We start from the raw sequence: 26949 nt of genomic DNA, 5'->3' as shown, positions 1-26949 counted from the left end.
TGACCAGGGTTTTGTCTACATATTCTGTAAGGCAGCTCCAATTTCTGTTGTTCTAAGCTCCTAAGAGCTCTACTGCATGCTGCACAAATCTCAAAAGTGCACATTCCGTTGTGGCACTGTACATCCATCTTGTCCTACATGATGGACAGGACCCTCTGGGAAGGAGCACTAGATGAATTTCAGGCTCCTGACCTGCAGGTATTTTTTTTCTCCTAATATTCCATTTCCCTGAATAACCACTTCTCATTCAGCAATCCCCAAAAATTCAAACAAAAGAAATAAAAAACTGGAGACGAAGAGTGCCAACAATACATGAGCTGGAACCAGGGGCATTATGCCTCTGCTACCGTGTCAGCATTTGGTTGTGCTACTGAGCAGCACCTGAAGCTGTGAAACAGCAGGTCATTGCTTTAGGAATGGCCACAGGGAACCTGAATCAATGCTGTTGTCTGCAGCTGAAGAATTCAGAGTGTTTTTGGTTTTTTTCCATGCCTGCAGTTAAAGCATTTGCTGAGAACTAGCATGGCATGGCTTTCCTTACATACAGGACACAGATCAGTCTTCTGCTAAAGGACACTGGAGAATGATGCGGTGTGTTTCATGCTGCTCCTAAGCCCATTCTGACAATGGAATTCCAAGGGAACTTGGTACATGATGCTGTCTCTCCTCCCTGCCACTAACAGCTGTGGAAACTGCGCCAGTCCCTTCAGCATGGAAACACAACACACACTGCTCATTCCCAAACTCCACAAGATGAGTCTGTGTCCAAAACCAGCAACCAAATAAGGTTCAAAACCTAACTCGGGAACAGCTCACAGAGTATACACAAATACAGAAGAAACAGAGAAAGAAATACAATGAAGGTAACAACTCCGTATGCTTTTGCTAGAAACTTGTTTCCCAGCTGCCAGGAGGAGGAGAAGGTGAATGCATAATCACTTTTGCTGGTTCTCATGAGGCCAGATGAATCCTCAGCTATCCATCCTGCAGCAGGCTGACAGTCTTCACTCTGGGTGATCAGATGCATTTCAACTGCACAGTGTGAGAAACAAAATCTTTCAAACCTAACAAATCTCAATATCCATTGTGCTAAACCCAAAATAGTGCAAACAGGCTATAAATACTTCCTATTTCTTAATTTCCTCCCTTTTGGTCAATTCTCACCAAAGAAACACTAAAAAAAATACTACAACTTGATAAATCCATGATAACATGGCAATGGCTAAATCTCATCTAAGCTGGCAAACTGATGAGAAAGGCAGGAGGAATTCTGAAGTGAAACAGGAGACCGAGAAATTGTGATCAAAGGGAGTGAGAGCTCCCAGGCACAGCAGAAAAAGCGTTGCTGTCCTGGAGAGATGAAGGAAAAAAAATCTGTAAGATTGTAGCAGTCCTCTGCGCTGCAGTTCTCCCAGCACTGCTCAGAAGAGTAGATTTTTAGCTATACCACAAGTCCCAATTCAGATAGTTTCATCAGCTTTCTTAAATTCATCTCATTATTTCAAATAGTGGGGAAAGGAGAGAGCAACCTGTTCCCTAAAACATTTTTAGTAAATAGAAGGCACTGTGGAAGACTTTAATACTTGCTGCCAACTGAAGCTGAAATTTAAGATACTGTCCTAAGACTCTGTTTTATTTTCCACTCCCAACTAAAGTTAGCCACCTGTTCCTGTGAGTAGCAATAATGAGTTGTTCATAGTAGTTCCAGTGTAGCATCAATTGTTTCTAACACTCAAGGAGGAGCTATAACTCCAAAGCTGGCCAAGAAACGGACACAAAAAAAGAGACAGTGAAAAGAAACAAAATACTTAACACAAACCTTTGAGACTGGCTTTTACCAGAGCAGTGGAGTGGGCTGTTGGGATGAGCACAGCTTGAATACTCTGGATCAGCTAAGAGAATCTGTGGGGTCAAGTGCATTCTCAGCAACTTTGCTGATGACACCAAGCAGTGGGCTGCAGCTGACACACCAGAGGGATGAGATGCCATCCAGAGGGACCTAGAAAGCTTGAGCACTGGGCCCAGGTGAACCTCATGAGGTTTGACAAATCCAAATGCAAGGTCTTGCACCTGGGTCAAGGCAGCCCTCACTACCAAAACAAGCTGGGAGATGAAAGGACTGAGCACAGCCCTTCCAGAAAAGACCTGGGGGTACTGGTGGATAGGAAGCTGGAGACGAGCCAGCAATGTGACCTCATAGCCTAGAAAGCCAACCGTGTCCTGGGCTGCATCAAAAGAAGCGTGGCCAGCAGGGTAAGGGAGGTGATCCTACCCCTCTACTCTGTGCTGGTGAGACTTCACCTGGAGTTCTGTGTCCACATGTGGAGTCTTCGGTACAGGGTCTGTAGTGCACCAAGAGGAAATGACTTCAAGATTAAAGAGGGTAGATTTAGGTTGGATATAAGGAAAAAGTCTTTTACAATGAGGGTGGTGAGGGACTGGAGCAGGCTGCCTAGAAATGTGGTTGATTCCCCATCCATGGAGACTTTCAAGGCCAGGCTGGATCAGGCCCTGGGCAACCTGATCTAGCTGTGCATGTCCCTGTTCATTGCAGGGGGTTTGGACTAGATGACCTTTAAAGGTCCCTTCCAACTCTGAGGATTCTATGATCCATGCAACGATTGAGCAGCAACATGTAGACAACAGAAGAAGAAAAATAGCTGAGGATAGCAGGTGAGCAAGGCAATATGAGATGAATATGTAATAGAGAAGAAAAGCTTCAAGGAGCTTTAAAGGTAAGAAAAGATGGGGATCTAGTGAGAGATTCTACCATGACTAAAGCAATAGGCCAAGAGGCTACTTTCACTCCTACACTCTGAAGAATAGAAGTATCTGCCTGGGAGGAACTACTTTCATTGTATTATCAACGTGGGACTAAATGCAGGTTTGAACAACGTGTCAATGCAATTTTAAAAAGACACACCAAAGAGGTACCAAAATAAGATTATTTTTTTCTTTTTTTAAAACATGGTTTTAACAGAACTGCCGCTTCTATGAAGCAGTTCAGTAGGGTGAGGATTGAGAAGTTACAAATATTTTCCTTTTCAGTTCAGATAATTTTAACTGCTAGGAAATCAGCTCTTGAGAGCTTTGAAGTGAAGGTTAACCAAACCACCCACTGACTTACCAATTCTGTGTAACAATGGCTACCAAATGCAACTCCAGTAAGGCCCCTGGAAAAAACTGCCAACAAATGTGTTTTGTTTTTTTTTTTCATGTGCTCAGCTTAATAACTGCAGAAAAAAATCATATGAAAGGACCCAGCAAGGGCTGAGATTTCACACTTACCGTAGGAAATATTTGCTCATTTTCTTTTTGGGGCTGTGTGCATTTACAATGATGAGGTGGATGTTGACAGCATACTGATCCCCGTGCTCTAGCTGAATACTGTGAGCAGATGGGAGAAACCAAAGTCAGAAGGATGTGTTTAGCGAATGGGATAGTCAGCTCAAGATGATGTATTTGCTCCTAGTTGTGCCATCTTTAAAGTGCACCCGACTAAACATAATAAGTAGGACCGTGTGAGAGATTATGTTTGCCACTAGTCAGGTCAAATTCCATTTATTTGAAAGAAAAAAGAAAAAAAATCTGCTGACAAAGACCACATTATTTTTTGGATGGCAAGTTTCAAGCAAAAATTTGTGTCAACCCCTCAAACGATCTACAAACCCTTAGATGAAAAAGTTTAATACAATGATTTACTAAATAAAAACATAATGAATGCAGTCAGCCTTTTTTTTTCATTTTTTGACAAATTTGGTTGGCAGTAACTGTGGATATGAAATGTACTTTGATTTTGTAATGGATCCAATTTAAAATTTCTCTATGAAATTCTGATCAGACATGTGCTTGACAGCAGCCAGATTCAGTACTGGTATATCTAGATAGGCAAGTCTGACAAGAGAAGATCCCGAGCAATCTGATATAGATTTGAAGTTGGCCTTTCTTGGAATAGAGGTTAGACTAGAAATCTCCAGCTGTCCCTTGCAAGCAACATATTTTCAATGATTTTGAGCACACAAAACAGTAGATTTCATCCAGTCACCTTAACAGAGGTGCTCTACTTCACTGCAGATGACTTCTTGAAAAATGCATGGAGCAATATGGCTGTGCAACTACCTGGGTACCCCCTAAGGCATCTCAGGTGGAAGTAGGTGACTACACCCAGCTGACTGCATTGGAGCTTGCTGTGGTGAGCCTGCCAGCCTACTGAACAGGCTCTTCACTGAAGCATGTTTTCCATTAGCCTTGTGCTAGGCTACTCCGCTTGTTAGGGCACCCCTGAGCAGCATGAGATACAACAAAACATAGATACACAGCTTTCAGACAAGCCATAGGTCACATCTGCAGCTACCACTGAGCATAGCGGAGATGAAAAGTGACATGTAAACTCAAGCCCGAAGATGAATAAAGGTGGTGTGTTTGTTTGGTGTTGTGTTGAAGTGTTTTTTGTTTGTTTTGCTTTGTCTTTGTTTTATTGTTAGGGTTTTTTTTTTTTAATTTTAAATCAGGAAGTCACCACTCATCTGGCCCATCCCAGGAAAAATGCAGAAGTGTGGCAGCAGCCCAAGCCTGTTCTGTGACATGAAAGGAAATACAGCATTGTCTCAGAATATTCCTTTAGGCAGCGCAAGTCAGCATGATGATGAAGAAGAGGAAAAGGCAGGCATTGGAGTCATCTGGGTTGCTCGCTTGAGTGGGTCAGCTTTGCAGCATGCGCTGTAATTTAGCCCCACTCTTTGCTAGGAGAAAGGAATGCAGGTCTTGCTGACAGAGCTGGGAACAACTCGGAAAAGAACTGGGGATCATAAAAGCCAAGAAATGCACCAAGGGCTCCTGATGAGCGAGTTCCTGAGAAAAGGACTAATGAGATCCTTAGCGAAACAGGAAAGAGGGTAACTAAGAGAGGCAAGAGGTTTTCTTTCCCTACACAGTGGTACCACTGGAAAACTGTTCTGACAAAAGTTACAAAAAAGATTCCAACAAATCTTGGGGCAGGACGAAGCCAAAAACAATTTTTGATTGACTGAAAAAAATATTGCACAGTGAGAGATTTAAGAAGTATGGTCAATTTAGCTGATTGAAACAAAATGGAAAGTGAAACAACACCAGGATACAGATATCTCCATTGGGAAAGTATTCCAAATACTGAACCATGCCTTTAACAGTTGACAAAAACAAAAGCAATGAATGGATGGTGAACACAGACATCAGAGCATAAACTTCAAACAGAGAGCATAATAACTAGCACAAATTAGCAATACAAAGCAGTGTATTTTCAATTTTTGGTGTCATCCAACAAAAACTAAATGCTTCTCTGTACTGCGTGTTGTGGCCAAATACAAGTCATTGGGCTCTTTATGTGATAGCAGGCACAGTATGATGGGCCCTTAAACAGGATACCAGGTCCTGTTAGAGGTTCCAGCCTTCAACCTTAATGAATAAGGGACAAGATTAGGAGAAGAAGTATCAGGGAGAAAATGCATTTGAAGTTCTCAGACTCCTACAAGAATCAGGTTAAACATTATGCAGTTCCAGATTTTTCAAAATAAAGTCACAGACTCCTAAACACTCAGTTAGAATTCTTCAACCTCAAAGCTTATTAGTCTTAGCGTGGAGAAGGACCATCTCTTTCTCCCAGCTGCTCTAATTAAAGAGACCTACAAGCAGTCTTGTCCCTGTCTTTCTGACCCTTCAGTACAACGCACACTACCACTGAGAGAGACAGTAACTACAAACATCCCAGCCACAGAAGGCAGGCCAAGCAGGAGGCCAGTGAGGTTAGCGATGTGTTGTGCCTTGTGAGCAACAAGGTCCTAGCACTCCTCTCCTGCAGAAGGCCAGCACAGCCTGCTCAGGATTTAGAGTAAGAAAGGGGGGTCATTTCTAGCAACCTCCATAAATGTGTCCCCCAGAGTTCTCTGTCAGATGCACACTGTCTTATGCAGCCTTCACTCAGAGACATTCATTACTTTAAACGTGCGTGTCCATTTTGGCAAAACAAGAGCTAGGGAAAGCTCAGTCTTAAAGGAAAGGAAGTTAAATCTAACTCCCTTAATCTTTAATAAAGTCATGAGAATATGAACTCCCCTTTTATCTCAGTTCTGTTTAGGAAAAAATAAAAATAGAAAAGGAAAATCTTACCAAAATGGTTAACTGGTACACTTTCAAAAAGAAAATTATTGAGCACTTGTAACACAAGTAACGCATTCACTTGCATTTGCTCTGTAAAGGAAGCAATGGGAAAACCAAGACATTCAAAGATGGAGTTTACCAGACATCTATTCGGCCCCAGTAAAAAGAGAAGTATAAGCACAAACTGATTTTTTTTTCTTCTTTGCTTCATGCTCCTGCACGTCAATGCAGATCCCCACTTACTGCTTCAGATCTGTTTCATGAGAGATTTTACACTCGTCAGGCAAAGTGTGCCAGCACTGGAGTGAGCAGTGTGATCGGGTGTCAGCTGCGGCACTCTGAGACATCCTTGAGAACTAGCACATCATTAGTGGTACTTTCACAATGGAATGTGTGGGCCTTCGGTCCATATGACAGACAAAACCGAGGATGCTCTTATGGAGAAAGAAAAATAACTTAACATGAAATAACTTTTAATCACCATTCCTCTAAGTGCTTCTTTTGCATTTGTTTTCAGCACTCTAATGGAGGTCCTCAAAAATAAAATAAAAAGCAAACAAACAAAAGCAACAAAAAGGCCCAAGACATATTCTGTTTATTTGAAAAGTGCCCTGAAAGAAAAATGATCGGGGAATATATTTTGCAGTGCAATATAGAGTATCACAGATATAAGATCTCCCATCCATACACCTTGGGGAGCCATTGCCACCTCTGTGAATTAGCAGCAGTTTGCACCTACTTGCTCAGATATAAATGACAACACAAAGAGCAAGGTGACAGAAAACAGGCCTGCAATGTATAGCTTTGGCCAAACACACCTGCAGCCCTTCTATAGGGCACGACATCCAACTCTCTGTATAGGACAATAACACTAATAATAATCATATTGAACTACATACAACGTAGGTCACACATTCTATACACTGAGTTCATGAGATTTGGTAGTGACTGATATGTATAAATCAGTAAAATGCCTGCTTTCATGTGTTACATTGTAAAGACATTTTTAAATTAATCAAAGATTTAATCCTTGGCACAGCTGAAACCAAACCTGCTAACCCAGCAGCCACCTGGATGAATAAAAAGGTGAGAGCTCACACTGGCAAGGGATGTGTCAACACAAGGCATCACACTTCTGAGAGAGCACTCATAATTCCCACAGGCAAGTACCCATCCCAGCCTCAAGAACACACCACAGACCGCTACTAGGTTAAACACAAAACTCCCCGACCACACTGACATGTGATCTTAGCAGTTACTGTTTGCAAATGACACAGGGTGGATAACCCTCTATTTTCTAGAAAGAAGTGATGCTGTGACTTGGTTGTTTTTTTTTCTTTTCTGCAGTGAGGGTGCTGAAAGTGCCAAGACCTGTGGTGCTCTCGAGCCTTCCTTCTGTACTCCTTAAAAATGATCTGGCACAGTTTTCCCCTTTTCCACACCTCTATAGACACCAGTCACTGCAGCCAGGATGCCAAGATGCTACCACTGTTATATTATAGACTCCTTTACTCAAGAAAACACACAGTTAACAACTCTAGGACTTGGTTTTTTTTTTTTTTTTCCTGCTTATTAAGGTTCAGAGATAACTGGAATTACTTAATTTCTTACTTAATAACTTCATAAAGGTCTGTTTTACAGAATTACTGTTCAGATTATTTGCCTGCATTCACCCAGTGTAAGGAAGCCGACTCCCTAACATTGTTGAATCCTAAAAAGGAAGCCCAATCTGAATTCACAATATATCAGCTGCTTTGCACTCAATTCCGCATGGATTGTTTTCCATCCATAATCCTGTGACAACCTGCACTATATTTCCTTCTTCCCAGCATGCCTTGTCATCTTTTTTCTCCTTTAATGCTCATCTTGGATTTGGCTCCCCGGTTTTGAAGTTATGTCTATACCTTGAGGAAAAGATAGCCAATGCATTTTTAACAGGCAAGCTCAACCACCAGTAAGTCTGATCTAAGTGGCACGCAGCAATCCGTGGGTGCTTCTAATGTCCAACCATTGTAACAAAGCTATCTCTATGTTATATTGCAACTCAGCACGTACTTAGATTTCTTGTCCCCCTCTAATGATTCTTCACTCTCCTCTGTCTCTTGTCTCCTGTCTGCAAGTGTTCTTCAAAGCTCTATCCTGGATCCCATCTTCTGTATCTTATCCTCAGGAAGCCTCCTCTCTTCACACTGATATAACTATTACCTTCAGGTAAAAGGCTCACAAATCTGCATCTCAGTTCCAAACTGATCTCCCTCAAATTAGTCTTACTCACCTAATAACATTTCAGATCTTCTTCCCTGGAGGGGTGGCTATTAGTTTAATGCTAAACTCTGCAGCCCTTACCAAATAGCTTGTATTTCTCCTTTCAGGTTACTTCCTTTTCTGCTCTACTCTTAGCAGTAACATCCTTCTAATTGCTAAAACTTCAATTTTTGATATGTCTTACCTACCAATACTGGAATATTTACTGTCTTTCAGGTCCTCCTCTACAATAAAACAAATCCAGACAACATGTTTATCCATACCTTGGCCATCTTGACCTACTTCAAATATTTCCTCCTCCAATTCTTCACTGCTCCTGTCATTCTGGATCTGTGATTATATGTAGGCATCGCACCCCCAGGGCTTGGTGAATTTGAACATAGCAAGGCAATCAGTCCACAGCAATTTTATTTATATTAAAAATAAAGCACAGCAGCAATAACAAAAAGTTGTTCCATGTGCTGCGTGACATCCTTCCGTTAATGTTAAATTTCTACTTCCTGCCCATTATCCCTAGATTGTACACCAAGAGCTGGGCAACAGGCAGCACTTGCAGTGCCATGCCAAGCATGATGTCAAAGTGATTCTGAAAAAAGCCAACTTGAAGCCACACTGAAATCTCTCCTTCATGTTTGTGCCTGACTCACACTCTGGTTCCTAGGTATTCAATTTTCGCAAACTTTTTTGGAGCCTTGAGATGAAAGTGACAAGTGGAGTGGGTGGGAGGCAGAAAGAGGGAAAGCTAGCTGAGTTACAAACCTCATTTTCTTTGAATGAGTGAAACTGAAGAAATGATTTACTTACACATTTACACAATTTACTCAAACATCTAGTTCCTCACATTAATTTTATGCCAATCTCGTATTTTCAGTTGCAATGTGACACAAATTGTTGTGCTGATGGCACATATAAAAACTTTTCCATTTCAGTTAGGGATTTGACAACAGAGCAAAAACCAGCACAGCTTCTGGCCAGTCTGCAGAAAGGGAGCTCATCATCCACCCCTGAGCTTCTGGAGTACTTTACAACAATATAAGCTTGAGCTGAAAGATGCAACAATTATTACATTACAGCCATCTTTCCATCTCGGATCTATCTTTCAAGGTGAATGAAATAAAGGCTACTGACTCAGGACATCCTGCCATTTCAGAAAGCTAAAGTACACTTGTTTATTCTCAGCATTTTTGCTGCTTTCTTCATACACTGGACTACAAACCATTTTTAGAGGCTGGTGATGCTATGTCAATACTAATAAATCAAGACTGCCAAGTGAAATTTTTTAGTCCTGAAACTAAGAGGCATGGAGCAGCCTGTGCTTATGCAAGGAGGCTCTTGGAGCCCTCCAACCACAGTGGCTGCATTGCAAACTGCCCATTTCTAACAACTTCTGCAGCACCGCAATTCTGCTGCCAAATTGTAGCGGTTCAACATTACGTTCCAGTGTCCAAGAATATAAAGTTTAATTTTGGTGACTATACCCAAAGAAAGATTGTAGACTGCAGTTCTATGACCAAGATGCACTTTGTTAAAACTCCAGATTTCAATGGTGAATTATGTGTAGTTCTTAGCCATAAATTGATTCTGAGAATAACATTATCTGTTCTGAGTAACATCTGAAAACAGCACCTATTTTCTTTCTATTTAGATGGAAGTCATTCACTTTGACATTTATTATGTGCAGTGGAATCAGCAAAGAAAGAAAAAGGTATCTCTCTGCCTACATTTAAACTATTTTAATAGCTTCAATTTGGGAGAAATTTGCAAGCCCTACAGTTTAATTGTGAAATATTTTGCATATTGATTTTCTCTTCAGTTTTAACACTCAGAAGTATCAGAATGCTAAAACAAAATTTTGAAAGTAAATATTCTGGATCCAATCCTCCTCAATTCCAGAGTTTTTCCCTGAAGCAAGATATTAGAAATGCTCCAGAGTAACAAGAATCTGGCCTTGCTGTAAACAGAACTCAGAGCCTAAAAACAAGAATTACAGAAGAAAATTAATTTGAAGATTGTTATTAATTTTATTTATTCATTTAAGTTCATGAGGCCAAGGATCGTCATTTGACTTACAGCTGAAGCACACACAGTTCAATCAATTAAAATTGAAAGAATACTTGTATATGTCTGTTATGATGGGAGCGGGGAATTTAAGTCAAGTGAAACAATACTAACATTTATAGATATTTTAGCACCTAAGAACACAAGTAGATCTTCATATAGAGTTGCATATACCTCTAACTCTGGTAGGCGTGAATACAAAACCAAGAAACGTTCTAGGCAAAGTCTACATAAAATTCTCATCAACTCCTAAATCTATTACCAAATAGAGATTTAAAAAAAAAAAAAAAGGAAAAAAAGGGGAAAAAAAGCTTTCTGGGCCTAATTCTCCACAGACTTGCACCTGGTGGCTAGCTACGTACTTCATTGGACAGTATACTGTTATCAGAGTTTGCTCACAGTTGCAACTACTTGTACTACTTACGTGACTAGAAATGTATTCCTAAATGCAAAATACTAGGGGAAAAAGAAAAAAAAAGAATAGAGGAGCAAATTTGCATTCATTTAAATGTTCCCCTTTTGCTTTTCTTTTCCCATCCTCAGCTTGAGAATGCTTTTAAACCCTTGGCCTAAAGTTTTCTATTGTCCATATAGAATGATTCTTCTAAAAACATCTGGGCAGCACCTTGGTCTTTCTTCTCATTATTTTGCCAATATAATAGCCTGAAAAGCTGATTTTTTAACTCCATTTTCAAGTGGCCTTTTCCCCTTTTCATACATTAAAAAGGCTGCCCCATCATTTCTCTGCTTTATTTTTCTCTCACATATTTGTGAACAATCACTTCTGCTTCAGTCAAGCATATAGAAACAAGCACTGAGCCAAGATATATTTGTCTTGGGTCACGCAAACAGGGCCCATGTGGCCTACCTCCAGGCTGAGGCAGGATGAAAGGCCAAGCAGGCCTCCTCACGGTTTGGTGACATCTTAGCTCATCCTCCCTTCGTTTGGAAACAATTACAAAAAGTCACCTGAAAGTGTCTACAAATAACCTCTTTCCAAAAGATAAGAGAAGATGTTTTACCTCCAGTGCTTACTACCCATTTTCTGCTGGTGCTTGTGCTGGTGGGAATTCACACAGAGATTTCTCTCACGCAGATAAATGATTCAGGACAAATGACTGTTCTGTGATCTTACTTTTGGTTTGTTTATGAGGTAAAATTATCTTTTTTTCAAGTAACTTTTTGCCATATCCATACAATGCATAAAAGTCAAACTCAGTCTTCTTAAAGGCTCTGACCTTACTCACCTGTTGCCTATTCTAAGACTGGACAAAACTAATTTATAGAACTGACATCTATTCAGGCAGCAAAGCAAGATAGACACAAACATTGCCTCAAAACTACTTCCAAAGGTAAGACTTTTATGGCTGTACAAGTAAGCCCTTCTGTCAGCCTACAAGAGCATATTAAGAAGGCTATAGCCTGTAACAGGAAAAAGCAGAGTGAAATTTCCTTATTCAAGCCCTTTCACAGCCTACAGTCAAAAAATATCCTTTTGCTACCTTCCAGTGTATGGTGAGTCTAAGGCAAGAAAATGCTATCAGCGTCAAAGCAAAGCTCTAACAAGACTTGTACTCCAGTGCTAAGTGTTGTCCACATGAAACAATGTCTATTTTCCTGTCTTGTAGTAAGTAACAGCGCTGCCCAAGAAAGGCAGAAATGATACCAGGGGAGAGGATGGACAATCAGAAGAGGTAACTGGCTCATTGTCCTTTCCCTCATCTGCAGGCATCCCATTCTTCTTCACCAGAAACAAAGATATTGGATACACATTAGAGTGCTGCATGCCTGCTACCACTCTGTCAAGGGAGCATAACTTCTCTAGCCAAAACTGAAAGCAACCAAGACCGCATTGGTGAGTAGGAGGAAGGAGAAAAGTCCTCTATGGGAACACCATTATAACTGCTAATTTTATAACCGCCACCTAGATTACAGTTTTGAATACACTAGAATCCTAGAGATACAGAAGAAGTTGCTCTGATGATCATTTACCACAGCATTTGATTCCAGTTGTCCTGAAGGGAGAACAAAAGCTGTATCACGCAAGAACATCAAGTGAGGTAACACATGAGAAGATCTGCTTCATGTCATGGAGGCACATAATTTTTTTAAAACTAGAATGAAAAAGTAAGTTGGTTAAAATTCTACCACAAAACAGCACATAACCCCCTCCCTCATTTTTCCCCCTTTCAAGCCAAGTAACCTTATTTGAAAGAAAATTCAATTCTGCTTCCTGTTTCTTTCCACAGCTCATCACTATAATCAGGAAAAGGGGAAAAGTAAAGAGAGAAATAGGATTAAAAATTCAGCTTCTTTTACTGCAAATAAGTCTTCAGCAGACCAGATATACTTCTCCTCAAAGAATACACTTATACTCATTTACACAACTGCTACTTTACCTCATAGCAGCACTGCCAGAACTCAGCAGTATTGACTCCTTCAAAAGTTAGAAGTACTGTACAAACACTTTGTGTATTTAAAAAGAAAAAGGAAAGTCGTACAATCAAATACACAGGATAAAACCCCTGATTTGCAATCCTATAATGAAAAAAAAACAAAAGTGTACAACCGCTCTTGTCTTTCAAACTGCTTCACTGTATACCTTAACATTTGGTAAAGAGGCTCTAAAGTTGTAAATATATTAAATAGAAAATTCCAGGATGGTACTGTGCACCTAGTTTGCTGTATAAATTGCTGTATTTACAGTATAAATCATATGCCTAAGACAGGTAAATTTAGGCACAAAATGACCACATGTATATCCATACATAATTTTAAAAAACCTGGATTTAGGATTAGAATATTGAATCTGGCAGGAAGAAACTGAAGCTCACCGGATTTTTCATTCCTGTAGTAACAGCATTTTATTTTTGTCCCTTGCAATATAAATGAGTTTAGTGTGTCCAACATGTGAAATACCTTTAGGACAGAACTGACTTTCCTAAATTAAAGGAGAGATGGATGGAACCATTGAGTTCATGATCATGCAACCACTTTGACTTCTCTCCAGAGCATGCAGTACTTAGGAAAAGAATGTAAACTGCAAATTAAACCCTCAGTTATCCTCAGCAACCTGACAGTCTGGCCCAAGAAATACCGCTAAGTCCAGCAGATTGGGAAAGTGCTGTGTTCATCGCACAGAGGTGTGAAGAAAGTGGCCCGCCCAAGCTCATCTCACAGGGCACAGCTGGTGAACTGTACACAACAAGGGGAAACAAGCAGGCTTTGGGGGAGGAGGTGAGAAGGGGGCTGAGGTAAAAATGGGAGGTATTTTTGCTTTCCTTCATATTCTGCTGCCTTCCAACCAACCAATTTTCACTGACAGTTTATTTGAAAAGTGTTTTCTATCCAAACACCAGAGTCAGTTTATTCAATTAATATTAATAGGACAGGGAGTGCTATTGAATCTCTTCATGCAGTACTGCCCTTTAAAAAGACCCTTTTTATACCTTCAGTCTGCAGCACTTTCACAAGGGACACACAGCAACAGTGAACTGGAAGGGAAGATGTTCTACCAAGAAAATGGTGGCTAACACCAATAAAGCTACTTCTAAGCATGTACATTCTCCTTATCTCCCTCTTCTTCCACTTACATATCCTCAACCCCCCCCCCCCCCCCGCCAGAATACCACTTAGTTATGCATGGAACATCAAAAAGTTGCGTATCTTCACTGAGACTCTATTATTTATCTCTCTTGTTTCCTCCTGATAATACCAGCAGGTTCCTGCATTTGACACAGAATTTTTCTAGCCTGAAAATTCTGTCCAAATAATCAATGTTTTTCTCCTTCAACTTTCTATAGTTCCTTCCCACTGTTAGATACAGAGCTATTCCTGTAGTATGAAAGTGGACGGGATTTCAATCTCAAATTAGGAGTAACACACATAGATCATCTCAAGCCCTCGAAGTAAAAGATAAGAGTGTTGATTCTCATTCACACAGCTGGGAAGCTCCAAAAAGTGAGGGTCAAATGCAACATGCCAGAGCAGACTGCCTCACAGTACCTTTCTGCGCTATTCACCTGCACCAAGCTCAGTTAGATACAGGGAAAGATGGCTTTGGATGACTTAGTTCCAGCCTGATTAGCACTATTTGAAAGGACAAGTGTTCTGTTAAACAAATTATGGATTTTTTTCAGCTGCCCACATCTTTGACTAAGAGAAACAACAGTTGGCTGCTCCGTATTGGTTCTTACAAATACGTAGGAAGACAAGCTTTTAGAATCACTGTAAAGTCAAAATAAAACCATTACCAGAATTTTCTTCCTGCTTTGGAAAAAGAAGAAAAATTGTTCAACTATAACAATTATAACCAATTTTCTAACTCTCACAAACCTGGGCTTTAGATCAGCAGTTATCACCAATATTTTTAAATTTCTTAATATTATAGTAGTCACAGATTTGTGTAAGACAAGATATTTTGTGATAAGAACAGAGTGTAAGCGCTGAGTAATCTACACTCTGTATCTACCGACATCTAGACAACTTTCCATAAGTCAAGGGATGAGTTTTGATCAACTTTAATCTCTTCCCTTCATTCACGGCAATCTTGATTCAAACAGCAAGATTAGATTATTGAGGTAGCTACAGTGAGCCAGGTACTCGTTCACAGGATTATGGCAAAGACTGGGGTACACAACCACATAAATGTGTAAAAAAAAAAATATGGAATGCTTAAGAAAGGAGCAAGATAACAGAATAATAACTCCATCTACATATTTCAATGACTTTTAAGAGGATCAGAATGAGTAAGTTATATGAAAATTATCGCAACCAAAAGTCCTGGTATTTCTCATCCTAACCCAGCAAAGACTATTGTACTTGAGTAATCACTTCAATACTGTAGCAAAGCCAACCACGAACATCACTTTTTCTTTTTCTTGCTGTCATGTTGTTGCCATTTAAAAAAAATTTTTTTTTGCTTTGTTTTTAAATCTGAACTGTTTAAACATTCAGTTATTCAACATCCATGATGTCCACCTTTTTTGTTTTCTATCCTCAAGTTTATCTTTAAGCTGTGAACTGTGGCAGCCCTGTGGAATCTTCAAAAGTCCTGATGATTCTTTAAAACTCCACATATAATTAGTTCATTCCACAATCCAATAAACTAAGAGAATCAGAGAGATAATCAAAGATAAAAACCACTTGATTATTTAATAGTCAGCAATGCAAGAACAGAGTGCAAATATCTAAGAGTTCTCTGAAAATAAATATGCAGAGTAAGAATTGAACAGAGATACTGGCATCTTTTTCCTCAGAAATCCACTTTGCTCTCTAGGTTTACTGAAATGAAATCTCCCCCTTCACCAGACAAAAAAAATAAAATAAAATAAAATAAAGGAAAGTCCAGAGCAGGAGAAACAGATGACTCAAGATTACGGGATTAGGCTGTTTTCACTGGTTCTAATTCTTTCTCGATCAGTAATGAGCATACATGGCTATTCACCACAAATTATTCAGCGTCCCAGTTAAAAATGGCAGTTTCACTCCTGTTCCCAGCAGGGAGGTGTTCGCACCATAGCTGGCACTAGCAGACACTCTTGCTAGGAAGACAACAACAGAGTAAGCAAGGATCCGAAACATCAACCTGGACTGCATGACAGTGGTTTATTTTGTATGTTTGTCTGTTTCTTAAGTCACTTTGGAATAGAACAGGAAAAAATATCACTAAAGCAAAGATTTGCATTACATGAAGGAACTCTTTTGTTAAGTCCTCAGCATGCAAGGTTCCATCCTTTGTTGTCTCTCACAGACTACTCACATGTATCCATAAAAGCTGAGGTTTATGGGAGAAATGAATATTTTTGGAGAACGGATGTTTAAGAAAAGTCTGATTTTATATAAGGTAGGTTTTTATGTGTGTGTGTCTTCCCATACAAAAGCCTTGTTGTAGAAAAAACACCCCAGACATTCATATAACATAGTTTTTAAAATTATATAATACAGACTGTATTTCATCAGATAATTTTCAAAATTCAAAATCAGCATCCAGTGCAACATAACTTTTGAGGCATACCAGATAATTATCGGACTGAGGAATAGACTTGAGGTACTTAGCATCGTGAGACAATTTGCAGTGCAGCACTTGATGTCCAGGGATACACTTAAAAGCAAAATAAAGTTTTGGTCAGTATTTTTATTCCTTCCAGTAGCTGGGAAACAAAGCACAAAACAAATGACAAGTAAACACTCAGCCACAGGAAGCCATTAACAACAGTGGGCACCAATTAGGGCTCAGCAGGTATTCTTTACACCGCCTGGTGCTCTAGCTCCTCCTCAAATACTTTGGCATAACACTCACAAACTCAGTCTTAGGAAACAACAGGCTGTTTCATTTACTCAGCAATTTGTAGCCACATATTCCTGCTGATAGGCCCATAAACCTGTTTGTAGTCTTCTTCTGTTTCCCTTCAAGTTTGTGTCATTAGAAACTACAATTACTGTCTGTCCAAAGAGAATACTTTTCAGGAAAGAAAATAAAATTGAGATACTGTGATCTCTTTCTTCTTTGTCTCTCTCCTTTTCAACTTCTCTTTTGGAAGAGAATGAAACGCACAATGGCAGGTATCAGGAAAATCACAGAGAAAATACTCAGCTCTTTCGTTTCTGCAGGGAGGATGTCACTTTTTCAAAGCACAACTTTTTGGTAGAACAAGATAAAAAAGGATATTACTCTATTGATTAAGCCAAGGCTTTAAATTGTTGACGAAGAACTACATGAAAATATATGCTATTTCAGACAAAAACTTTCCATAAAATACATGCAGTTTTGATTTCCTTATATCAACAATTAGATATTTTGTATCCGTGATCCAAAGAATGTGAATAAAATTTCCAAAACCTTTTGAAGTCAGTCACCAATTGTGTTTCACATCATCCCTTCGGGCAAACCCACAGAATTTTTATTTTATTAAAATAATTTTATTATTTATTTTATTAAAACGTGAAACAAAGATCATTACTTTTGCATCTTAAGATTGTAAAAAAGAAAAATCAGGTTGGAATCTCCCAAATCACAATTTTGCCTTTCACCATTACGGTGCCAAAACAAAGAAGTACATTCTTAGCAGTATATCACTTTAAAAAACAGAGGAGAGACAGAACCCAGACCAGAGAAGTGAAAGCTCTTTTTAGGATGTGTCAGAATATAATGCCCGTTATGTTAACCTTGTGACTGCCAGCAGCTGTGCTGACTTCACCTGGCACTCCTGCACGATTGCTGCCAGATGAAAATTTACCAAAGCATCATCAGCTGAGGCTTGATCATTTCTTCATGCTTTTGACATTATGAGAAAACAAGGAAAGCAGACCACAATTGTGCTATCCTTGTCAGGTCAGACTCCTTGACCCCTTCAAGACTTACTCCTTTCTCACTAATTTTCCTTCATTTTTAATCATGTTTTTCACCCATTTATGCTATAAAAAAAAAAAAAAAGGAAAATAAAATAGCAAACATCAGCAGATTAGTGAGTTAGTTTCCAGCAGTACCATATGTCAACCCCCACTGGCTGTTCACAGAGTTGTACTCAGCTATCTACCAGCTACCTTACGCGGCACTGCTGCTCCTGGCAGCTCTTACTGAAGCCTGCAGCCTGCCAGAGCTGGGAACAGAAAACCTTTACAACATACTCATTGCCACAGACCTAAGTCTACCACAGAACTTATCAGAGATGTGCGGAGATAGGCAACTCCATGGCATGCAAACTCAAACACCCTTCTACACTGCCCAGCGGACGTGGCTGCAGTAGAAACTCACTCAATCTTCATGGTGAAGACTGCTTATTCCATCTGAGTTCAGTTCATACTGGCTCTTCCCATGTACCAAACTGGTGGAAGTTTTGCTGATTTCAGTGAGAGGACCCCGGACCTCTGTGAGAGGAGAACTACCACACCTGCATTATTGCAACCTCATACAAAGACTTCAGATTTGTCTTACAAATTCTCAGAAAGAAATCTGGGGCTAAATCACATCAAATCATGCACTTAAGTACTGATCATTTAAGATCAGTAACAAATCCATGCCCAAAACTCTATAAGAAAGGAGTTAATAAGAAAAGATCCTTTATTTTTTCAGCTGCGCACATATATATATATTTATATATGTATATATTTATTTAAGCAATCCTTTCAACACTAAGAAAATATCTTTGAGAACTATAGTTTATACACTGAGATCAAAAGAGGGAGTCCTCCTCTCTCCTGTAGCCACCAGCAAATCAGGAGGTGGGGCTGTGCCAGTCATCTAGGCTCCTTCTGTACGGGGCATTTGCCCCACTGCGGGAGGTCAGTATAGCAGGTGAGATGAATCACCCTGGCACTGCTATCGGCCATGGCAGGGGGCTCAGGTGGCTGGGAGTGGTCCTTAGCTTTTAGTAGCTAGTGTTAAGAGAATTCCCAGGCTACAAGATGAGGAAGAATTACGCAGACTAACAATATATATTTCTGCATACTTTTTAAAAACAAGTCACATCATATTTGGACTCATGAAGGAAGTCAGATTTTAAATGCACCATGATAAGAGACTATCATACAGTCTCCTTCATTCAAGCTGAAGGTTACTGAATCTATTATATTCAGACTATTTTCCTAAGAAAATAAGGTTCATATTGTTCTGCTCTCACAGGGAAATGAGATTCACATACTGTGTTATTTTTTGCAAACGTTAGTTGATTTCATTCAAATGATATATAAATTTAAAAAATGCATACATCTGATTACAACAAAGGAAAAATCTGTCAGTGCTGGCCAAAGGGAAGAAGTCACAATGTAGCATCCCCAGAAAACAGATGAAGCTATAAGAGCCCTTTGGAGGCACAGATCCACAGAGGGAGCTTGTTTAGTTCATTGCCCCCAGCTCCCCCAACACCACAGTGACAATTAGAGACAATTGTTTTTTTACATCAGTTGTTCTTCAGCAGTGCAAGGTTCATGCAACTATATTAACGCAAACAATAACAACAGCTTTTGTTATTGATAACTCTTGGTGGTACCTCTGGCACCACTGAAGCAGGTAGCATTGCTCCTTTTTCTCTGTGCTTGCTAAGTATATGACAGCACTCATACTAATAAACGCTAAGTAAATCCATACAAACAAAAAAATCTCAGAACAAACCACTACTCAGATCAACTGGACACTGACTGTCTTTAGGTCTATTTGTAAATGGTTTTAAGCCTCTAATACTTATTTTAAGTAGGGAATGATAATTAATGCTTTGACCAGGATCACACCTGACATTCTCGCAAGGTTGGCTGATAAAGAAAACATCCAGTTCTGTACCAGTAACACACGTGGTCTTCTGTACCAGTTTCTCCTTGCATGGGAAAGACAAAGATGGAAGAATAGAAATATATGATAAAGTGAGCACCTGACTGAAAGTAGATATGAATTGAAAAATCAGAGCTTGATCTCACAAAGCAAGTAAAATGTGGAAACGAGATTTGCCCTTCACTCCACTGCTACGGCTAGCTGAAAAGATTCAGATACCAACCAGCACCACACTGATATTTAGAAGTTAATAAGTAACTGCCACAGCTGCAACTGAAACACCAACCTACGCACAGCACTTCACAGCACGTTCCTTTAAATACAGCTATAAGCATGTCACACTGATAATCTTACTGAAATTCAAAATGGTTGAGGATAGGAGCAAAAAAGGTTGTTTTACTTGTTGGTTCGCAACCACTTCACCCACTGTACACTGGAGCCTGGTGCAGCACTGCAGGCACCAGGCAGGCTGCAGAGATGTAAGGGGCTGTGAAACAAACACCAAGATGCACCTTAAAGATCAGCAGATCACACTCTACATTTTCACAGCCCCTGTTTCCAATGTTAGCTCTCAGACAACCAAAGCCTAAGTGTCTGCAGGCAACAAGCAGAGCAGAGCTTCTGCTCCCCATGACCTATTACATCTATACATCCATACACAGAGCAACTGCAAGGCTTGGGGTCAGAAAAGCAGTGGATGTGAAGAAGCACTAAAGGACAAATTTAAATGCAGCAGCACAGGGGACTTTTTTGACAGAGTTTTTCTTGTAATGCCCACAACAACCAACAGAGAAATAGGTATCAGCAGGAATTCTTCTAGAAGAAAACTCTGCTCTCAAATTTCCCAACAGTCATTTCTCTTCCTTCCCCCACAACATTATCCAAAATGTATTCTTCTGAAGAAAGCTCTTGTGGAAAAATTTCCAAATTACCCTGTTCTTCTCTCATACAAACTAGTTAAAAAAAATAATAAAAAATATACAGAGAGACACATACTGGCACAACTTGGCCTGCAGTCTGTGGATTGTTTCATTTAAATATTTTATTTAAATAAATAAATTAGTAGTTATTTAGATAAATAATTCATTTAAGTTGAAATAAACTAAAAACTGAGCAATTGTTTGCTCATGAATTAACGCATTACATACCTGAGCAAAGATTCTAAGTCCTAATAGTTTTGCAAACTCTATCAGTGTAAATGCCTCAATGGATCAAGAACTCTACACTGCCTAAGATGCATGGCAGATACTTTAAAAGCAGTGAAATTAGCAGAGTCTGGGTACACGTATCTGGCCATGCCTATACCTGTAAATAGCACAGCTTACCGGAAGCTGGGCCTGCTGAGTGAAAGTCAGTGCTGGGACCCAGTACCTCCCTTGGGACTTTTACTTTGGGCTACCTTTAATCTGGATCTGTGGGCTGATTGTTGGTGTGCATGATCCTCCATCCCTCAAGCGAGCCAAAGAGTGCCAAAAGGGGACAACTGAAGGCTCGCTACAGAGGAGGCTGCAGGTCTGAATTAAACGTTAATGTAACAAACCTGTGGTGAAGCAAATTTATGGAGTCCTTAATCCACTGACCTAGGATCACTCTCTAATGTTTCTAATGAACAAAGAAAATCAGTTTGACAGAAAAGAAAATGCAGCTGTTGAGTAACTAGGTCTAAAGTCTTTGACTACATAAATATAAGTGTTTTAATATGTCTCACAAATTTCCAGCTAAAAATGGTAGGGATAAAGATGATTTGAATTTTGTCCACAGCCATGGTCTTAAATATGCTTATTTTCATCACCACTGCTATTTCCCATAAGCAAAACACTCTGAGCATGTATATGCAACCATGTTTGCCAGCAAACACAACCATAATTCAGCAGATACGGGCCTTTGCAACAAAAAAGCTGAGCTGTCCCTACTCACTTCTACAAATGCAGTCTGCTACACGAATAAATCTTAAGCAGAGAAAAAAAAATGTTTTAAAATTTTGTTTCCATATCAATTCATGTATACAACGCGCTGTGGAAAATACTTCAAATACTCAAGATCTTGGAAGGGCAGAAAACCCGGGCTAGTGTTTCGTTTTAGACTTTGAGGTCCCACTGACCTCATTGATGAGACTATGGAAGTTCAAACATTTTTTGTGTGCATGTCCAGGCAGAGGAGGCCTGTGTTTTTCAGTCACCCATACATTTATTTGACATTAACATACAGTGGGAAACAGCGATGCAGAACCCCTGAGCAATAATGTGCAAGTAACTCCTGTAAAAAGTGGCATTAGCATACTTTTACCAATCTGAATGACAATTTAGTAATTGGATACAGTGACTTCCACACAGGCTTCCAGACCCATTGGCAGGCGGATGTGGGGAGAGCATGTCTGGAGGCTGCAGCCAGCAGCAGGCCTCAGGCTGCAGGAAACCTTTAACAGAATTCCATAATATTTTTAAAGAATCCTTAGCAGTATGAGGGACAGGGCTGAGATTTCACTAGGGTGACACATGACAGCACACACAGGGACCCATCCTATTCTCTCCCCATCTGCAGCTCTCAGCTTGTCTAATACAAATGCTGTGCTGAATATCAGCCCCATTCTGGCAACAGTTGCGACTCACGTAGTGCATATTTTACCCCTTTCACAAGCACCACAACTTCCAGCAAAGCCATCTAAGTGATTCTGGAATCACTTTTCAAACTACATGAGAAGCATCTTGTTTTCTGCCAAACAAAACATGCAGTTTCTCCATCTCCCTTGTAAACAGACATTACTTAGCTAGCACCAGGCTACGGTCTACATGACTTTACAGCTACAAAAATCTACCTGAGCACCAAGTTGTGCTGCTTTAGGAAACCTTTAGGGGTCCTTTAGGAAAATAAATTTTAAACTCGTTTAAACATCTTCTTTCAGTCTAATAGTGACATATCAATCTGACTTAAATCAACTACTTGCTAACATAAACCAAACGTAAGTTTAAGTTGCAATAAGTGATAAACACCATTTATCACTGCACTAAGTCAGTGTTAAGCCAACACAAGTTTAAAAAGGTAATTTTCCAGTTTACATAAAGCACTATCTACTCTGAAATAAGTACAAATTCATGTAAGTAACACTTGTAAGACAGTTCAGCTTTTGCACTCCTTTCCTTCTAACCAGCATTAATTTTACCTAGAAAGAAAAGACGTCTCAAGCATTTCATTTCCTTAAGATGATTTATACAAGTCAAAATTAAAACTTAAACTTCACGATTAGAACAATTCTCCCTCAACAGCGACTATGCTGCTCCAAATGTAATTCAATGCAGTACTCCTCTGTTAAATACGGAGAAAAGCATTTCCTTAGAAGAGGAAATTCTCTAAAGGAAGTTGTTTTAAGATAAATAAAAGTTCAGGATGAAGCCAGCAAAAGGTGTGAAGGATTTCTCTTTGATTTCCCAGCTTGTGTATTTGGGCTCAGACACAGACTACATTTTATGCACATATTAATAGGATGCTAATGAGACTACAACTCCACTTTAAGAGGGACCCGTAGAGACAACCTGATATGTGGCACCAGATATACCAGCCTTCTTAAGCAGAAGATTTATTTCCCTTTTGTATAGGGAGAGAATCAGCTTACATATTTTTAACTACAAGTTCAGAGGAAAATGTCTTGTGAAGTTAGACTACAACTTTTCTTAGGATGTTTCTCATTTAAAGCAAAAGATCAAGGAGGAAGACCAGACTTTTAGAGTAACTATGAGACAATTTAGTCTTTACTTGTTGTATTACACACAAAACAAGGCCAGTCAGTTGCAAACCTGCTTACAGTTACTAGGTCATGAAAACAATCCTGGCATCAAAACCTTGGAGCACAAAAATTGTCAGCATGTATTTAAATAGTTCGCTACATTTTCAGGGAAATCTTTGAGAGAGATTCTACATAGTCTTAAACATCAAAGAGATAAGCAAGAGAAAGAAAAAGCTGTAAAGACTCATCTCAACCATGTATATATCCTACTTCATAGCTATTCTTAAAAAAAGTCCAGGAATTGTATTGAGTAACATCTTAACTAATTTAAGTGCATACTCAAATGAGCCTTCCATGTGTCTTTTCCCCCAAAGAAACTTTTCACCATTTCAACTTCATTTTTCATATTTCTAATACTACAAAATAGATTAGAACACAGGAACTTTCTTAAACAGAAGATTAAAAATGATCTTTTGATTAAAAATCACACATAGAACAGAATACTTTAAAAATAATCATTTAATGTTAAAATAAAAATACTGAAAAGTATTAAGCTTTTTCTTAGCCTGTTGACAAATATCTCTTTTATCACCATGAGACTTAAATTATTTAAATACTATTTTAAAAATAATAGTAAATTTGTTTATTTTAATTTAAGAAAGTCATTAGGACAAGCATTTTACAACATTTTGGGTGTTTTTTTTTTAAATACACAGTTGTATTTCCAGCCTGGTCAACTGGCCAGGATGTGTGTGGCTAGACACTATACACAACGTGTCTAAGTGCCTTCTTCATGCCTGGGGAGGTTCTCAGATTTAAATTTATTTTTGTCAGCTCAGGTCTGCACTGGAAATATTTGGTGCATTTAATTACAGCAGCCAGCAAAAAAATGGGCAATTGCCAACTGCCAGCTATTCTTCTTTGTCAGGTTGAAGAAAGCAGTGGCTTTTGTATTTCTAAAGCGAAAGTCAATAAACAAGTAGAGTTCTGAAATTACGAAGCAATTTTGCAATGTGAACGTTGGCTAACATGGGATTCCCCTACTCTGCCCTGCCATTTCTACATGGCAAGTTTCGTTTCTTTACTTACTCTTCTGCTCAAGAGAACAAGAACAGCAGAAACAAAGCCCCATCCAAAGCTGTCTCATGACTGCATTGCAAATGATTCACAATGTCCTTGTGCTCATGTAATTGACTTCAAATGATTCTTATAAAAGTAATGAAGCATATTCTGAAGTGACCCACCCAGCACTGCCACAGAGATGCTGTTCCTCACGTACCTGCCTGCAGCCATCACTGCATAATGACTTAGACAAAGTCGTTAATGTTTAAATCTCACCTGCTCCCATGATGGCTGCACTGGAAGTCCAGCTTTGAGAAGGCATGTATCGAGGTCCTGAGCTTCAGACAACAGGCTGGCTTGCAGAACGAGGCAGACAACTCCAGAGGACTGTCACAGCATCTTGAGCACTGTGCTGCTGCTCTGATTGTTTGATGGGTTACGTTCAAAGAATAGGAAGAACTTATGTAACTACTGGTACCTCCTGCAAATCTGCTTCTATTTCTTGCATGTACGAGCTATAAAGCCAAGGTGTAAGCTCAATGGAGGAAAATCATGACCTTCAGAAGATGGACTCATCTGAAGAAAGCAACAGACGTCTCGTAAACTGGGAAGGATGGCCAATGCATGAGAAAGATGAGAGGCACTACTGCTTGTCACAGTTTTAATTCTAAAGACATGAAGTTATTAGAACAGGAAACTGAAAGAGGAAGTTCACAGCTTCAGTACAAATAACCAGTTTATAGGTTTGTATATCTGATACTATATATATATTTTTAATCAAAAATATAGATTGCTGGCATTATGAAGAATGTAGCAAGGCCAGTAACAACAGGAGAAGTGATAAGCAGAATCTAAATAAGGAATGTGCCCTATCTTGTGCAGCATTTGAAGTGCTTGCTTAATTTGAGATGTGTAAGTTCCAAAGGCTGTCCCAAGCAGGGATACTTCCCTTCCTAAGCTGAGGCCAGAATGATTGCTCAGCTCTGTCACAGATGTGCAGACAAACACTTCCACAAGAAACACATCCTAAAATTCAGACAGAAAGCACTCTGTTGACCTTTCCAGTCTTTCAAAGAGTGTGCGTTATGTGTATGTTTTTGTCTACTTACTTATTCTTTGGAGTCTCCAGGTTTACTTGTATAAATCATATATAATTATAAAATCATATTAATTACATGTAATTCACCTAAAGTTTTGTGAGAGAATAAATGTTTACTTTTTTAAAATATCTGACACTTGTAGACTTCAAAATAAAGTTCACTCGATATGTATGAGAAGATTACAAATATTTGGAAGAATATGTACTTGAAATGAGGTAATTTATTGAATTATATGTTTTCTTTTTTTATTATTATTTGTCGTAATATTAAGAATTAGGATTGCCTAAAAGTTTTGGATGTTTGCATTTACCTAGTGCTAGAAGGCATCTCAAATGCGTTTTTCATCACGTTATGTGTTGCATACAGTGCTTCAAAAGCTGTAAGAATACCACAGAAAAAAAAAAAGAAAAAATCCAAGAAAATCCTGATGTCTACAGGTTCCACTCAAGCTGCCTTCAGAATAAGCACAAGACATTGACAAGTAGCCCTAACATGGAGAGAAACACCTGCTTACCCTCTACTTTAGTTTTTGGAAGCGAGCCTGAACATTTTGTGATGCGAGATCTGACCAGGCTGGTAGTGCTAGGCAGTGCAAAACAGGAGGGCTTTGCTGGAGCATGAATGGAGAGACAAGATGACTTTGCGATAGCCACAAGCTTGCGAAGGCTTTGCTTTACTGAGATGTCCTGGTTTCAGCTGAGACAGAGCTCATACTCTTCGTAGTGTCTGGTGTGAGGCTACATTTTGGCTTTAGGAGAAAACCAATGTTGATAATGCACCGATGTTTTAGCTGTTGCTGAGCAGTGCTACACAGAGCCAAGAGCATTTCAGTTCTTCAGCTTCTTGTACTTTCCTGCCAGTGAGGGGCGGAGGGGGCACAAGGAGCTGGGAGGGGATAGAACCAGGACAGCTGACCTAAAATCAGCCAAAGAAATATACATACCATATGACATCATGTGATAAAACTGAGGGGAGTTGTCCTGGGGAGGTCGTGCTATTCAGAGACTGGGCATTGGTCAGCAAGTGGTGAGCAACTGCTGTGTGCACCACCTCTTTTGTATATACATTACATATTTATATATGAGATACATCTGATAATATATATCTCATATTATAATATATATCATATATATAATATTATAATCATTACTGTCATTAGTGTTATTTCTTTCTTCTGTCCTAAGTGAATAGTTTTTATCTCACCCTATGAGTTCCACATTTTTTTTCCCTGATTCTCTCCCGCGACCAACTGTGAAGGCGGAGATTGAGTGCCGGGCTGTGTGGTGTTTAGCTTCTCACCAGGTTAAACTATAAAATGAAATTAAAGCTGGCTGAGCCTTTGC

The 26949-nt window shown here is 39.4% G+C and overlaps 1 long non-coding RNA gene across 7 annotated transcripts in view; it reads right to left on the bottom strand.

Annotated features, from left to right (window-relative positions):
* Positions 1-26949, bottom strand: part of LOC110396641 — a 40708-nt gene that overhangs the window by 2637 nt on the left and 11122 nt on the right. For 3 of the 7 annotated variants that reach the window (XR_002437124.1, XR_002437125.1, XR_002437119.1), the window contains one exon: positions 3289-3387. This is a non-coding gene — a long non-coding RNA (uncharacterized LOC110396641). Of the gene's footprint in view, positions 1-939; positions 1033-3127; positions 3184-3288; positions 3388-24782; positions 25166-26949 lie in introns of those variants that run through there. The other 4 variants (XR_002437120.1, XR_002437123.1, XR_002437122.1 and 1 more) reach the window with 3 other exon arrangements.

Source organism: Numida meleagris, chromosome 3, assembly GCF_002078875.1.
Source record: "Numida meleagris isolate 19003 breed g44 Domestic line chromosome 3, NumMel1.0, whole genome shotgun sequence".
Taxonomy (NCBI): Eukaryota; Metazoa; Chordata; class Aves; order Galliformes; family Numididae; genus Numida; species Numida meleagris.
This window is presented reverse-complemented; position numbering and strand designations above follow the sequence as displayed.